Here is a 15,438-nt window from a genome sequence, read left to right on the forward strand (position 1 = left end):
ACCATATTTAAGCATATTTAGATACTTACGGAAAAGTGTCTACGTGCTCTGCGTTGGGAAACGGCCGTGGTTCTATTCTTAGGTCTGTATGCTATGATTTGGAGCTATGTGGTAATTTTAGCGGGTGTATGATTACTGCTGATCCGGGGGAGTAATCGGCCAACATGAGAGTTGAAAGTTACTATTATCTTCTAAAACAACCCATAACCCCCTGCGCAATTCCTGACATAACATTGAACAGTCCTGCACTGACAAAATAAATAAATTAATTAATTTATTATTATTATTATTATTATTAATAATAATAATAATAATAATAATAATAATAAAACATGAAATTATTATTATTATTGTTATTATTACCACTGAGCGAGGGAGTTATGCAGGGTTATGGGTGGTTTTTTGGTGAAACAGCTTTTAGCTGCCGTGGCTTTGCATAGCGAGTTTATTCTTGTTTAGCTCCGTGCCAATCCACTCTCTCGCGTTCATTATTTGGCCAACTCAACACTGCACAGAACTGCAAAGGCATCAAGCAGACCTGCAGGTCTGCGGGGCTACACGTGTCTGGCCATGCATGGAAACGGGTAGAAAACGACCGTTAATGCTCGAATGTCGCGACGGGTCAGTTTTTTGGAGTTCTACTGACTTTCACTTTGTGGATCACCGACTAGAAATATATGCCCCATTGTTTACTTCTGCGTTTCCAGGCGATGGTAGCAAATTTAGATATTGGACACTGTCCTTATATTTGCGGAACAGGTTGAGAAGCTAAGTCTGATGTAGCTGATTGGAGGTAACAGAGTTGGTTATCAGAGAGTGGAAGGGGAGGAGGGAGGCATCCGAAGGGGGGGGGTTGTGTGTGTGTGTGTGTGTGTGTGTGTGACTCTCCCGCGGCCATGTTAACCAAGAAACCCTGCGCTGCCGTCTACCCGACTGGTAAGGAAAGCTGGAGCAAAGAAATCGGGTTTAATGCCTTTTCCCAATGAGTTTCTCTCTTCGATTGGATATAGCCATGCCATTAATTGTGCTTCAACCGGACCTACGGGTGTAATATATGCATCATAAATCTGCTGGCTAATCCTCGAAACATTTATGAATTTCATATCCCGTAGCTTTTTGCGGTTCGGGTAAGATATCATATTAGCTAGCTAGCTACCTATGGTTTGTGGGACGTATTAATGGCGATTGATATTTTCTTCTAAGGAAAGCATTTTGTGTAAATGGTTAAAGGGCGTGCCAATGTTTTCCATTAAACGGTTTCTTGTGTCATCTCAGTTTGAAAGCTTTTTTGCAGTCAACAGCATTGGGCTAATCGTACAGCTGCCTTGTTGTGATCCATTTGTATCAGAGTGCTTCGTACAGTTTTACATAACGTTAACCAACAATGCACTCATCCAACTCATGTTCCGGTTTAGCCTTTTCTTTGCAAATGAATAGTGACTTGGGACTGACGGGAAGCATTGCTACAAATGAGTTTACTGGGTTTTTTTTTTAACCTGGTGCCTTTTTAGGGGCTTATGTTGCTAATACCAGGTGTACAACGTTATAGCCTAAACATTTATCATTAACCTTGAAATGTAACATAGCATAGCCTGTATGTCAGCGGTATGTATACCTTGATTTTTTTTTCTTTTGTTTTTATAAATCGTAGGCAAAGGGGGTGAGGTTGCTTGTCAGCTACAGTCTTCCCCCGGAATCAGCGTTGGGGGTCCCCCAGACGGAGCAGGGTCACCCGTGACATTACCGCCTCTCAGGAATAACTTGCTAACGGTATGATTTCGCTGTAGCTTGTACAAGCTAAGTGGCCTATTGCAATTTGAGAGATTTCTGTTTAGTTCAGTAACGCTTAAAATAACATATATGCGAGTAGCCTACAGATTTAGGTGGCTAAATCAGAGTACATTTTATCGCTTGCATTTCACAACCAGAAAAGACCGTGCAATTGCGAAAATGATGAACGAATGCCGTTTCCATTTTCCCTTTGGATTTGACAAACTTGTAGCTAGCTGTCTGACACTGGCCCACGCGCAAAATGCTTCTTTGTTTCAGGGTTATTGTAACATGCCCTGTAACTCGTTGTCACAGCCGTAGTCACGTGAGACTCGCAGTTTTGGTCATGGTGCATGTACAGCTGTGGGAGGCTAATTTAATACTACTCAAACTGCCTCTTAATGTGTGTCTACGGTGTATGTTATGCTCGGGGCAGGAGTACCATCGTGGTTGTTTTTTCAAACTGTACGTTCGCTCCCATGCTATTTACGGTACCCAGGTAAACCAAAACCAAGTAAGCGTCTGTCATCGCAAACTCGAGTTGCTGGCTCGTCATCATATTTCTCTCTCACTCACGCGCGCGCACACACGTGCACACAAGCACGCGCCTGCACGCAATAATGGCGGATCTTTTAGGTGTTTTCAGATAGATTCCTGTTCATAAATGACAATGCATTAGCATTATCAATAATAATAATAATAGTAATAATAATAATAATAATGTGGAGACTTTTTGAAGCTATTTTATACCACACTTGGGCTAAGTGATTTGCAAACAGCTGTAGGCACTTGAACCAGAAAAGGCGATGTGGAAAATGATTAAAAATCTACAGAAATTATATTAAAATCACTAGACTAATCCAGAATCAATGCAATTCTTTTGCAAGTTAACACATTTCTGAAGTAATGCCTCTTCGATATCTCAGGACAAACTCTTAAGCTCGCCCTGGTCTAAGCAGAAATGCAATAATTCCGAGTGTATTTTGCACTTTGAATTTGGCTGGACACTAAAGCTTGCTGAATATTTATTCTTCTGCTCGAGCTTAGGAGATAGTGATTGTGGTTTGATACCTAACAAATATTTTGTCATTGTATTAGCAATGTTCATACTTTTTTATCATGCAAATATATTGTGGAATCTTAATTAAGAGGGATGACCAACACCACAGTCCAGAATTCCGAGTGTATTTTGCACTTTGAATTTGGCTGGACACTAAAGCTTGCTGAATATTTATTCTTCTGCTCGAGCTTAGGAGATAGTGATTGTTGTTTGATACCTAACAAATATTTTGTCGTTGTATTAGCAATGTTCATACTTTTTTTATCATGCAAATATATTGTGGAATCTTAATTAAGCGGGATGACCAGACCAGAATTTAGAAATGAAACGTTATGGCAGTCTAGTTCTCTGTATGCTCCTGAGCAGTAGCTATCACAATGTAAACAAACTGGCACGTGTTAACCAAAACATGTGCTCTGTGTGCAATCTCTGTATGTGTCTGTTTTAGCTTGGTCAGCTGGAATCACAACGTTATTTTCTTTGAAGTACATGTTTATTGACAAAGCTGTAACGTATATTTGTGGTTAATCTGTAATTACCTTACACAGTATCCACATACATTCACGTAACTGGATATGCACATAAGAAATCTGGGTTAGCTACATTATGTACCTTGATTAACGGTTCAGCAGCACTGTTCTATTTAGCATTCAAACCTCCAGCTTTTATTAGCAACGCTAGATTCGTCCCTGTCCTGCAGCCCTGTGGACCAGCACTTTTCCACAGGCAGAAATATTTACTACCTGGCACCGGCTTCACAGCGCCACAAATGAATGACTAAAGGTTCACCGGCCCTCGTATTTCCTGCTTGCATGCTGCACATCAGTGCAACATCTCTGAGCACCGCTCTGCTCCAACATGGCTGTGCTCGGTGGTGGTGTTTACAGTAATGGCTCCAGTAGGCCTGGGCCCTGTTTCAGGAAGCAGGATTACAAAGTTAGCTGGATAACTGCACTAAAACCTGGAACCCTTCCAAATCTGGATCATGAACTGAATTAAAAAATAACTTTTCCAGGTAAAAAGAACTGTTTCGAACCCAGGACCTTCTTGCTGTGAGGCGACAGTGCTGCCCACTGCACCATCATGCTGCCCCCAATTTATCTTAAGGAGGAAAACATTCAGCAAAGACATGAATAATTCTAAAAACGCTTTTGCGTGCAATTATAACACTGAAAAGGATCGCTGTGGGTCAACTCTACCTCATGGAGAAACTACTTTTAAACTTCCCCTTAATTTAATTTCTGTTTTCCTTCACTGATGTGCTGCATCGCAAAAAATCTGAGCACCCATTCGTTTCATGTTTTTTTATGACAAATGACCCCGATGAGCCTCCATTTTACTAGGACTTCAGCCAACAAGAAATTACAAGGCGAGACTTCGTATCTTATCTGTGCACATTGCGATACCTTCCAGCTGAAACACACATTTGAACTTTCAAATGGCCATAGGTCTTTAATGGCACGTCCTTCCAGTCAGATTTGAGAGACTGGGTTTCTTTTTGAAGCCCCTGGCTTATTTAAGAGATGAAGAAAGTTTTATTTTGTCTTGCTTCTGTGTCAGTAGCAAGAAGAAGGAAATCAGTTCGCTAGACACTGTCACCTACATATAACTTCCATTTCGTTGGAAGAGAGCTTGGCCATCTATTTGTACTGCTATCATTGTTCTGTGTGCAAAAAGACCATTTTGGGAGAAATCCAAATACTGTGTCGTGTTTACTTTAGTAACCTATTGGTTTGTATGGGATGGAGACAATAAGAGGAAGTTAATTTGTCTTGCTAGCTTTCAAAATAATGAAGTGAAATTAGCCTATTGTAGCACTAAACTACTGCTAATATTGATGCTTATTTTCCTGAAAAAGCATGAGTGTTCTGTAATTGCTAAGTTAGCCGTGATTACCCGCTGCAAAATATACTTCTAGACGACCACAATCTAGCCAAAACACGTGAGAGTAAATCTGTGAAAGCTATCATTTCTCAAATTGTGATTTGTAAACAAGTTTAAAAAAAAAACATTTGGATAATGACCTGTGGATTACCCAGTAGTGTTTGTTTAAAGTGAAATGGTTGACTTTCAGTGCTATTTTGATCCCCAATACTGAGAAAATATGAAATCCATATTTGTGAATTTACTTTTGTGGTTTAGCCAGTTTTTTTTTTTTTTTTTTTTACCTGAATGTTATCTCAAGTAATCATGGTGGTGGAGATCAGGTCAAAGGGTAGCGTTTTGTATGCTGGGGAGGAAAACAAGGTGGTGGGGGGGGGGGGGGTGACATGGCTGTACAGCCTGGAACAGCCTCCCTTTATAGTCCCCCCCCCCCCCCCACCCGATGAGAGGCAGGGAGGCTGAACATAGAGGTGTGCTGAAGCGACTCCTCTCGCGTCCAGGAGCCGGTGCGTGCCGTGCCTTTATTTGGCTCTGCTCCGCCTCCTCTGTGGCTGTCTGTCAGCGGGTCCTCCCACAGGTGTTGCCCAACACCTACGCCGTGTTCTGAATCGGCGGGACAAAAAAAAACCGGCTGCAAGAGCTCTCCCCCCCCCCCCCCCCAGGGGCTCAGCGTGTTTTGCTCTTTTTAGGGAAGGGGAGAGACAATGTTATGGGGGCGTGGGGGGGGGGGGGGGGGGGGGAGGAGGAGGGCGAGGATTTGAATCTGCAACGGCTCAGTTAATGTTCTAACCGCCTTCAGCTGTAATTGTGGAACTTCGGCTGGTGTATATGCAGATATGACGGCGTCCTGGAATAGACAGGGCCGTGTGTCTTTCGTAATGTGACCCGTTGATGACGTGCGCATAAACAGAATCGCGCTCGCTCGCTAGGAGCAGGCCGCACATTGTTAAAGACGCTTTTTGGCAGCGGTAATTTACAGGACCAGCACACCTAATTTAGCCGACCTCCACCCAAGGCCAGCCGGTTAAAACTTTGCTGTATGATAGGCTACGTTGTGTTCTTATTTCACATATATATTTATATATATTAAGGGGAATCCTAGGAACCAGGGTGCTTTTGAAATTCTTAGGAAGTGGCCCTCTTAGACTGGAGCAGACATTTGTGATGCTTTTTTATTCCACGTGCCTAAATTATTCTTGGGGGTGAAACCCAGACCTGGAGTGGCAAGACACTTTAGTCAAGATAATGCTCACAGTGTCAAGAAACTAAACTGTCAGAAAGGAAGTGGGAGATTCGGCAAAACTGGAATAACATGCATTGGTTTTTACATGGACGAGAAAAAAAGAAAAATGCAGGGGTTTAAAACGCTTCCATATTTCCTGCTGGCGCCATTGGTGGATTTATGCATGCACCCGGGAGTGGGAGTGTGCTGGTGATTCCCAGAGCCGTTTAAAAAAAAAGGAGTCGCCGAAGCACTAAAGTTCATTATTTACACCACACGGCTCGCTGCTTTCTCCTTCAGCCAACAAGCTGGATTTTCAATGAACTTTTCTCCTCGCTGGTTGCATAAGCCTGAACTGGATTTCAGTGTGTCACGGTCACCAGCACTGCTTCAGAAGTAGTGGCGGCGTATCTGTGAGACAGATTTGAGACGGTGAACTCCAGACTTTGATTTTGATAGTTCCAGACATCAGACACCAGAGGTTTTATCGGTGGATTTACAGCTAAAATCATCCATGGTGTCTGCTCTATAAAATTTACATTCTTTTTTCAACTCTCCAACTGGGACCATATGTACTCTGTAAGAGTTGATTTAACACTGAACATTTTACTGTGTGTGATACCGGTTGTTCAGAAACTTTATTAATGCTTTCTTTAAGATAGCAGCTGAAGAAAATGTATGTACTAGTGCCCTCCCACAAACCCTGTGGCATATTTATGACTGTTAGATTGTATGCTTTTTTTATTGGTGTAAAAACTCATGCATGAGGCCCAGTTAATTTTACTATGGGACAGACACCACAGTCTTCACAAAGCACAACTGTTAGGGGTTTACCACCAAATACCATTTAAACCACCAATCATGTTTGTTTGCCCTAGCTTTTCTGTGTCCGTTGCTAAACTATAGATTGTCTGAGTTCAGACACCTTATCATCATGCTGTAAAATGATATCAATCATGCATTACCCCTCAGGGCAAATTGTGTCACAACGTACTGTAGCATAAATAGTGCAAGGTAATAATGAACGCAAACCTTTATAACCCAGGAAGAACAGCTCTGTTAATAGATACAATACTGCACATTTCTGCGTATCTTTTAGTGTGTCATTTTTGTAATGAATCCGTTGGCATGACAACGTGAAGATGAAGCACAAAACAGTGAAAGGTGATTAATATCTGCTCTAGGATCACAAGGGTGACTCATCCGAACAGGTCTGTATCGGGTGACAGCTGTGTTATGTTAGACAGTGCGTTGGGTGTCTTCTGTATTGGACAACTCACGTCGGCTATTGTGTACAGACTTTAAGTTCGTCCTCTCTGGGCATCGGGACAGAATAGCAAGGCTTTATAACCAAGGCTGGGGCTGCGGTGAATGCTGGATTAAACTAACATGAAGTTGTTTTCTTCCACATATTTTTCATTTTGTAAGTCTAATTTATGTGTTTGTTTATTTATTGTTGGTGTATTGTATCTGCTATTTTCTCTTACCACTCAATTACTTATTTTATGTATTTATCATGTAGTCATATATTCTGCTGCACACAAGTTGTCATCTGGTGGGGGTGAAGGCTGAAATGTTTACTGAAACCATATAGCAGCATGTAGAACAAGCAGCGTGTGAGTAGCTAACGTTAAGTGCTTATGGGTCACAGGAGTTTTCCCAGGATACAAACAGTTGGTATTTTGCGCATCGTTCCTTCATAGACAAGCCCAATGTCGAAATGAATTTATTACAGTGTAAACTTCACAAGCAATTTAGCATAACTGACGCTGTGTTTCCCTCCCCTTCACATCACAGCACTACGCTGAATTACGCTATCATATGATACGTCTGTCGCTGAGTCCAGGCGACCGTTTCGCCTTCCCCCCCCCCCCGTTTCGATTTTGAAAGGACTTCTTCAAACCGCCATGAAATCTAATAGCAGTTTTTAAAAAAAATGTTTTGTCTTCTTTCAGCTCGGAGGCAATAAGCACACGATGAGTGAGCTGTCGCACGCCGGGAGCCTCCAGCAGATCCACGTTCAGCAGCTGTTCGAGGAGAACAGCAACAAACGGACGGTGTTGACCACGCAGCCCAACGGGCTGACGCCGGCGGGCCGGCCCGGCCTGCCGCTGCCCGACCGGCCGCAGGAGGCCAGCCAGGGCCGGCAGGCCAGCTCCGCCTCCCTCAAGTCCGCCGACGGCAAGGCCAAGCCCAGCCCCATGACCCCCGAGCAGGCCGTGAAGCAGGGCGCGTCCAAGCTGACGCCGTTCGAGCACCAGGAGATCTACAGCTACCCCGAGGTCTACTTCACGGGCCCCAACGCCAAGAAGCGGCCCGGCGTGGTCGGCGGCTCCAGCAACTCGGGCTACGACGACGACCAGGGCTCCTACGTCCACGTGCCGCACGACCACATCGCCTACCGCTACGAGGTGCTCAAGGTGATCGGCAAGGGCAGCTTTGGCCAGGTGGTGAAGGCCTACGACCACAAGGCGCACCAGCACGTGGCGCTGAAGATGGTGCGCAACGAGAAGCGCTTCCACCGGCAGGCGGCCGAGGAGATCCGCATCCTGGAGCACCTGCGCAAGCAGGACAAGGAGGCCGCTATGAACGTGGTGCACATGCTGGAGAACTTCTCCTTCCGCAACCACATCTGCATGACCTTCGAGCTGCTCAGCATGAACCTGTACGAGCTCATCAAGAAGAACAAGTTCCAGGGCTTCAGCCTGCCGCTGGTGCGCAAGTTCGCCCACTCCATCCTGCAGTGCCTGGAGTCGCTGCACAAGAGCCGCATCATCCACTGCGACCTGAAGCCCGAGAACATCCTGCTCAAGCAGCAGGGCCGCAGCGGCATCAAGGTCATCGACTTCGGCTCCAGCTGCTACGAGCACCAGCGCGTCTACACCTACATCCAGTCCCGCTTCTACCGCGCGCCCGAGGTCATCCTGGGCGCCCGCTACGGCATGCCCATCGACATGTGGAGCCTGGGCTGCATCCTGGCCGAGCTCCTCACGGGGTACCCCCTCCTCCCCGGGGAGGACGAGAGCGACCAGCTGGCCTGCATCATGGAGCTCCTGGGCATGCCGGCCCAGAAGCTCCTGGACGCGTCCAAGAGGGCCAAGAACTTTGTGAGCTCCAAGGGCCACCCCCGGTACTGCACGGTCACCACCCTGCCGGACGGGTCCACGGCGCTCACGGGGGGGCGCTCGCGGCGGGGCAAGCTTCGGGGCCCCCCCGGCAGCAAGGAGCTGTCCACGGCCCTGAAGGGCTGCGACGACGCCCTCTTCCTGGACTTCCTGAAGCAGTGCCTGGAGTGGGACCCGGCGGTGCGCATGAGCCCCGCCCAGGCCCTGCGCCACCCCTGGCTCCGGCGCCGCCTGCCCAAACCCCCCCCCCGCCTCCGCCGGCGGCGGCGAGAAGGCCCCCGCCGCCAAGCGCATCACGGAAACCTCCGGCGCCCTGACGGCCATTTCCAAACTGCCGACGAACGCCGGCTCGGCGGCCCGACTCAGGGCCAACTTGGCGCAGATGGCCGACGCCAACGGAAATTTACCACAGAGGACCGTTCTGCCCAAACTGGTCAGCTGATCTCAGACGGGCGTTTCCCGTACCCCTAGTTTTAACGTTTTTTTTTTTTTTTTTTTTTTTATTAAAAAGGGAGCGATCCTCTACGTCAGAATGGTGCGCGAAAAAGCAAAGGCGAAACGGTTTCGTCGTTTGCTGAACGTCACTCCGGTTCCAGTGTGAAGGTTTTAGGTTTTTATGTTTTAAAAAAAACGAAACAAAAAAAAAACAGTGAAATCACTACACAGTTGTGGGGTTTTCTATCACCTGTATGCCGTAAAAGAATATTACAAGCATTTATATTTAAAAAATATATAATTTATTGGGGGAAGAAGGGGAACAATGCTCTAAGGTTTTTTTACCCCAGGACAGCGCACAGTGTTGCTAAGTAGCCCAAATTTGTGCGGTCTGGCTGAGTAGATTAGGAAGCCCGTACGGTTGGTTTTCACTCATCTGTGTTGCAGTGTAGATGGGAGTGTAGGATGGACAAGGTGTGGCAGGCCAAAGTGATGCACTGCAGGTGTCCACGGTCATCAGCACCCGAGGGGCTCTAGGTTCTGGTCCTGAGTGTTGTAGGTCTGCATCAGCAGTATGACAAGGAGCGGTGAAAATGATGTCACAGCGCATTTTTCTAGCCGTTTTGGACTTATTAAAAATAAAAAATGAATATACTCTCAATGAGGCATGTGTGTTTCTGAAGAGCTTGTTCTCGGACGGCGTAGATGCAAATTAAACAGACATAGGATGTTGACTTGAGCGATGAGCAGGGAAAAGGAGGGGAAAGAGGAATGCGAAAGTTTACGCAAGTGTAGCCGAGAGATGAGACACTGTGCGCGCCTGAGATTCTCCTGACGTTCCTCATTCGCTGGAGGGAAGGAAGGAGCTTGGAGCGGCCTGCTCCACCCGTACGGATAACAGCCGAAAAGGCATCCACGAAAGATTAATTCACGAATTCTTCAGGGCGAAGGCGTCGGTGTTTGAATATGCCCATCATGAGTCACGGCGGGTGACCTTGTCTCTGTTCAGTGGTAGCGCTGCTGCAAGTGCAGGAAGTTGTACTGTTGGAGGAAAAATACTTCTATGGTGCTTTCTATTATTTTTCTTAAGTTTTGTTACTTTATTACTATCACTTTATTACTATTATTTTATTGTAATTCTGAGAAAGGTAGCATGGAGTGTGAACAGTAGGACGTTGCTGAACACGAGCCACATGATTGGAGGCATTCGCTAAAGAGAAGTGATGAAGACAGAGTAAGAAGAGTGAAAGAACGAAAGAGTGTATTTCTGTTCTTACTAGAGGGTGACATCACAGCCTGTGGGGAAAGGGACGTTGGTGAAGGAGTGGCGCAGTAGTGGAGTGTGTGTCTGCGTCGTCCAGCGTAGCGGGCATCAGGATCTAACTCAGGATTATTCACCTGGCGTGTTGACTAGCAGCTGCGTCATCAGCTTTCACAATGTGCTCGACAGGAGCTGTCGGCCTGGGGCCTGCAGTCGTGTGTCAGGAGCTAAAACACCTCTGAGCATGTTCCCCTGCAGGGTCAACAAAAAATAGTTATCGTCTCCGGTGGAGGTTTAAAAAACAAGCTATTTTTACGACCGAAACACCTCACTTGTTTTCTTTTAACGTGAACCCTGGCCTAAACAATCGGCGAACAGGCAGAGAACTGTGCACAGGTTTTCTCAAAATGTTACCAAGCCTGGTATTGAAGGAGCCATTTTCACAAAAAATTTTAAATGGAGCAAATGGAACTTACGTTTTTTCAAAGCTTTGTAGAGGTTTTATTTATTAATTTCTTATAAATGTTTCTTGAAAAGCTAATATAAAAAAAAATATATTAAAAATCTGACTGGTCTGAGGCCTGAATGTTTTTGCGTCGGCGTGGCAACTGGAAGGTGTGTCCTGGAGCCGCGATGATGTAATCCTGGAGAACGCGATGATGTAATCCCGGAGAACGCTACCTGGTGCCACACCAAGACCGCTCAATTATTTAGAAGGGAAAGAACCCACTGAGTCACGCTTGCTCTGTGTACAGGAATGGGCAAGGCTGCTCAGGGTTCAACAGGCGGGGAGTGACGTGGGCGTGGCACTCCAATGCCCCGCTCCCCCGCTCCCCCCCTCCCCCCCGTCCCAGGTGCTGCTGGGTGGCACGAAGTCCCGCCAAACGCTGCTCACTGCCGCCGCCCTCCTGGCCACCCCACGTCGTCCCACAAAAAAAAAGCGATGCACTCAGTCGCACACAAAGGGAAGCTTTTTACTTTCGGTTTTGTGTTATTTGTTGCTATTTTGCGTTTTTCGCAATAGTGGTGAAAAACTGCTCTTATGTGAACAATGTGCCTTTGGTTGTCAATGCCGTTCTTTACTACGATGACCTAAGATCCCCAGGGATATATATAAATACATACGTATATATATATATATATATATATATATATATGTATGTATGTATGTATGTATGTATGTATGGTGCTCCTCACAGTTATTCCAGCAGTACAGCACCCAAAGACATTCTCCCCGTAACACAATGGCGGTTCACAGGAAGAGGAAGTGACTGCACAGGAAGTGAGTTAACACAGAGGACCATTCCCCTGCAATGAGAATAGCTTTGGTGCCATTTGCTGTGTTGACAGTACATTCAGTTAACAGTATGTTCTTTTATTTCTTTAAATCATGTTTTTGTCCTAACAGGGTGAAAAAAAAAAAAACTTTTTTTACTGCAATCTTTTTGTCTCGACAGCCCGTTCAAGAGTTCCCGTTTCTTTCCTTCATTCGCTCGTAACTTGTACAAGGGCGAAAAAAGAGCTACCATTATTTTTTACCTCAATACTGTTGTGATATATTTTTATGGCAGTTTAAAAAACCCAGGGGATTTGGGAGGTACGAAAGTGCATTCCTTTGTATTTCTGTGGCCACAAGGAAAAGTTAGCCAACGCATGTTGTCTTTTGTACCTGATGAATAGTCACCCAGCCCACTTTTTACTGTCAGTCATGGGCCCTGGCAGCACAAAGGAAAGTGAAGGTGGAGTGCTAGTCTTGGGCTTTTTGTTTACCTCTGAGAGAATGGTTTAGGGGGGGAAAATGTAGCGTATCACCAGTCTTGTAGCTGGACACAGCTGAAAATCTACTGCCCACAAGTCAGAACGGAGTCCAGATTTGGCTCAGTACACCACAGTAATGTGTGTGCTAAGCGACAGTGCAATTAAACTGCTGGAGAAGATTTAGCGGAGCTTGTGCTTGTTAACTTCCACTTATATTAGTCCTGATAATATTTGGAAGTCAGCTGCTGTCTTGTCAAAAGAGTGTTTTAAAAAGAAAAGCCTGATGCCTTTTCTAAATAAAAAAAAATAGAAATAATAATAATAATAATAATAATAATAATAATAATAATAATAATAAATAGATAATATAAAATCGAGCAACAAATCCCACGTTGTGTTTGTATTCTGCCACAGAGACACGTACTGTACATTTGTGAAATTTACAACGGATTTTGTGTGGATGTGTACATATGTATGTAATGTTTTTCTTCTTTTTTTTAATCTTGTGAAAATGCTGCTCAAAATTCTGCATATGCACTGCAGTGCATTTTTAATTTTGGCGGTCATTTTTATGACATTGTATGTATTGTACAGCTGATGGAAGTATAAACTTTTTTCTAGTGATCATTTGTTAAATTTATCGCTGTGGCCAGAAAATATTAATAAAAAAAACTTTTAATGTACATCTTTTCAGATGTGGTATATCCAGTGGTTCTTTATTTATTAAGACAAATTGTAATCTATGGTGGACTCCTGTTTTATTCACATCCTTGATAAAGATGAACACAAAGCTGTATTAAATATAAATGCAAATACTGAGGTAGGCTATATTTTATGCTTTAAAAAAATAGAGGAAATTATATTCTTTTATAATAATGCACTGCCACGAACTGCACATGAACGTTCTTTGTTCTTGTGCTTTGTCAGCCATTTCTTAGTAGCTAAGTATGTCAGTCAGGCTACAAGTGATGAGTTGACAATGTTGTGTCGTACTCATTTGATGCGTTTGTCATGTTATTTGATATGGTAGCCTACCATATTTTCACACAGTAGTTATCCACTTGAGCTGCTCTATTTAATTTTTATGATGCGTTATATTCCTTTGCTACATTCTCACGGTAATGGTTGATTTGTGTAGCCTTGTATTAGTATTGAATAACTATTTAGATAGTAATGTGACACCTGTTTTCCTGTCAGTCTCCTGACACTTGTTGAAAAAAACTGATGGGCCTACACTAATTGCCTTTGAATAGCTACAGTACACATGCCCAATGTTTTGCATGTGAACGCTTTTCAAGTTAAAGTTTGATAAATCAGATTTGGCGCGGAATGAGCGTGCTCACAAGCTTGCGCGCTAAATCCGTTCTTGCCCTCTTGTTGATGAATGGGGCCCTGAAGCAGAATAGCGCTTGAACTGATGTCATCGTGTTGTTAAATTTTTATCACCGTTGGAGTTGCTGCCTTGTCACTTGCTTTTACTGCTGTATAAGTTAGTCTGACATCAAAATGTATTGCGGTTGTATTACAGAGTAATGTGACACTGCTGTATTACTGGAAATAACATAATATTACTGCAGACAGCATGTTCTCCCCCTGTCTGTGTGGGTTTCCTGTGGGTACTCCCACAGTCCAAACACCTGCAAGGTGAGCTAACTGGAGACTCGAAATTGCCCATAGGTATGAGTCCGTGAGTGAATGGTGAGTGTGCCCTGCGATAGATTGGCGGCCTGTGTCCGTAATGCTAGCAAAAACAAAAGCCCGTTTTGAATTAATTTGGCCCTTTTTTTGGTGCATTGGTTTAGCCTTGCCTAATTCGTTAGTAATTAGGAGTATAGGAAGCTTTAACACAGCAGAACAACAGTACAAGCCAGCCTGCAGTGTAAAGCGCATTCCAGGTGACATAACGAAAAATCCTGCCAACTCGTATGGGACGTCCCAGCTAACAGCAGACATTCTCATAGCGCTGGTGCTGAGGACCGACAGGCGTTACATAACCTTTGTAGCGTTAGCACGAAAAGCACTTCATCACGTGGAGCCGTTCCCTTGCGTCTTCTGATGATAAATCAGTGTCAGTTTTTTTTTTTACACGCGGAGAAGTTTCGGTTGTGTTCACAAAGCAGTTTTAAACTTTGAATTCTGCCCGTGCGCCGTGCCTGTGTGACAGACCGGCCTGGCGATGCCGATCACATCACTGATCGCTCGTTTCCTCACAAACCGCTCACGCTCTCCTGAGTCGATTAGTCCGTCCGCCTCGTGAGACAGAGCGGACCCAGGCACAGGTGGGCCTCCCCTTCGTCCCCGAGTTTCAGGCACGTTCATGCCCAGCTGCGACTAATGGAAGGCGAAGTTTTAAGGGTTCTCCCACACCCGACGACTCTGCTTTTTCACTTGAGCTCGCGAAGGACGCTGCTGGTTGCAAAACCGAGGGTGGAGAATTACAGCTCATTCGAACTTAAAATCCATGAACAGTTTAGCCAAGAATTAAGGCATTTCCCAGATGGAATGGAACTGAATGGCCTTGGACTGCAAGCAGAGATGGATCCTGCTTTGACAGGCGAAAGGCTTATATGAGGGCTGCCCAACCCTGTTCATGGTGATCCACCCTCCTGTAAGCTTTCAATTCAACCTTAATATGGCACACCTGACTTGGAGTGAAAACCGACAGGATAGTAGATCTGCAGGAATAGGGTTGGGCAGCCCCGGACTACATGAATAGTAAAGATACGCATTTTTACACCGGTTTTACCTGTGGAAGTTCTCTTTCAACTGTCTTTGCTTTCTCTGTCTTTGTCCTCTTCCGCTCACAGTGAAGAGCTACAGTATCTGGGCTGACATCTACAAATCTATCTTAAGACTGAAAACCAGATTTATGAGATCTATATCAATCCATGATTTCGATTAGCTAATTTCTCTGACATTCCGT

General features: G+C 44.9%; 1 pseudogene; it reads left to right on the forward strand.

The window, feature by feature from the left end:
• Positions 1 to 862: 862 nt before the first annotated feature.
• On the forward strand, positions 863 to 13,208 carry LOC118232479 (annotated as a pseudogene).
• Positions 13,209 to 15,438: the final 2,230 nt, after the last annotated feature.

This window comes from Anguilla anguilla, chromosome 7, assembly GCF_013347855.1.
Source record: "Anguilla anguilla isolate fAngAng1 chromosome 7, fAngAng1.pri, whole genome shotgun sequence".
NCBI classification, from domain to species: Eukaryota; Metazoa; Chordata; class Actinopteri; order Anguilliformes; family Anguillidae; genus Anguilla; species Anguilla anguilla.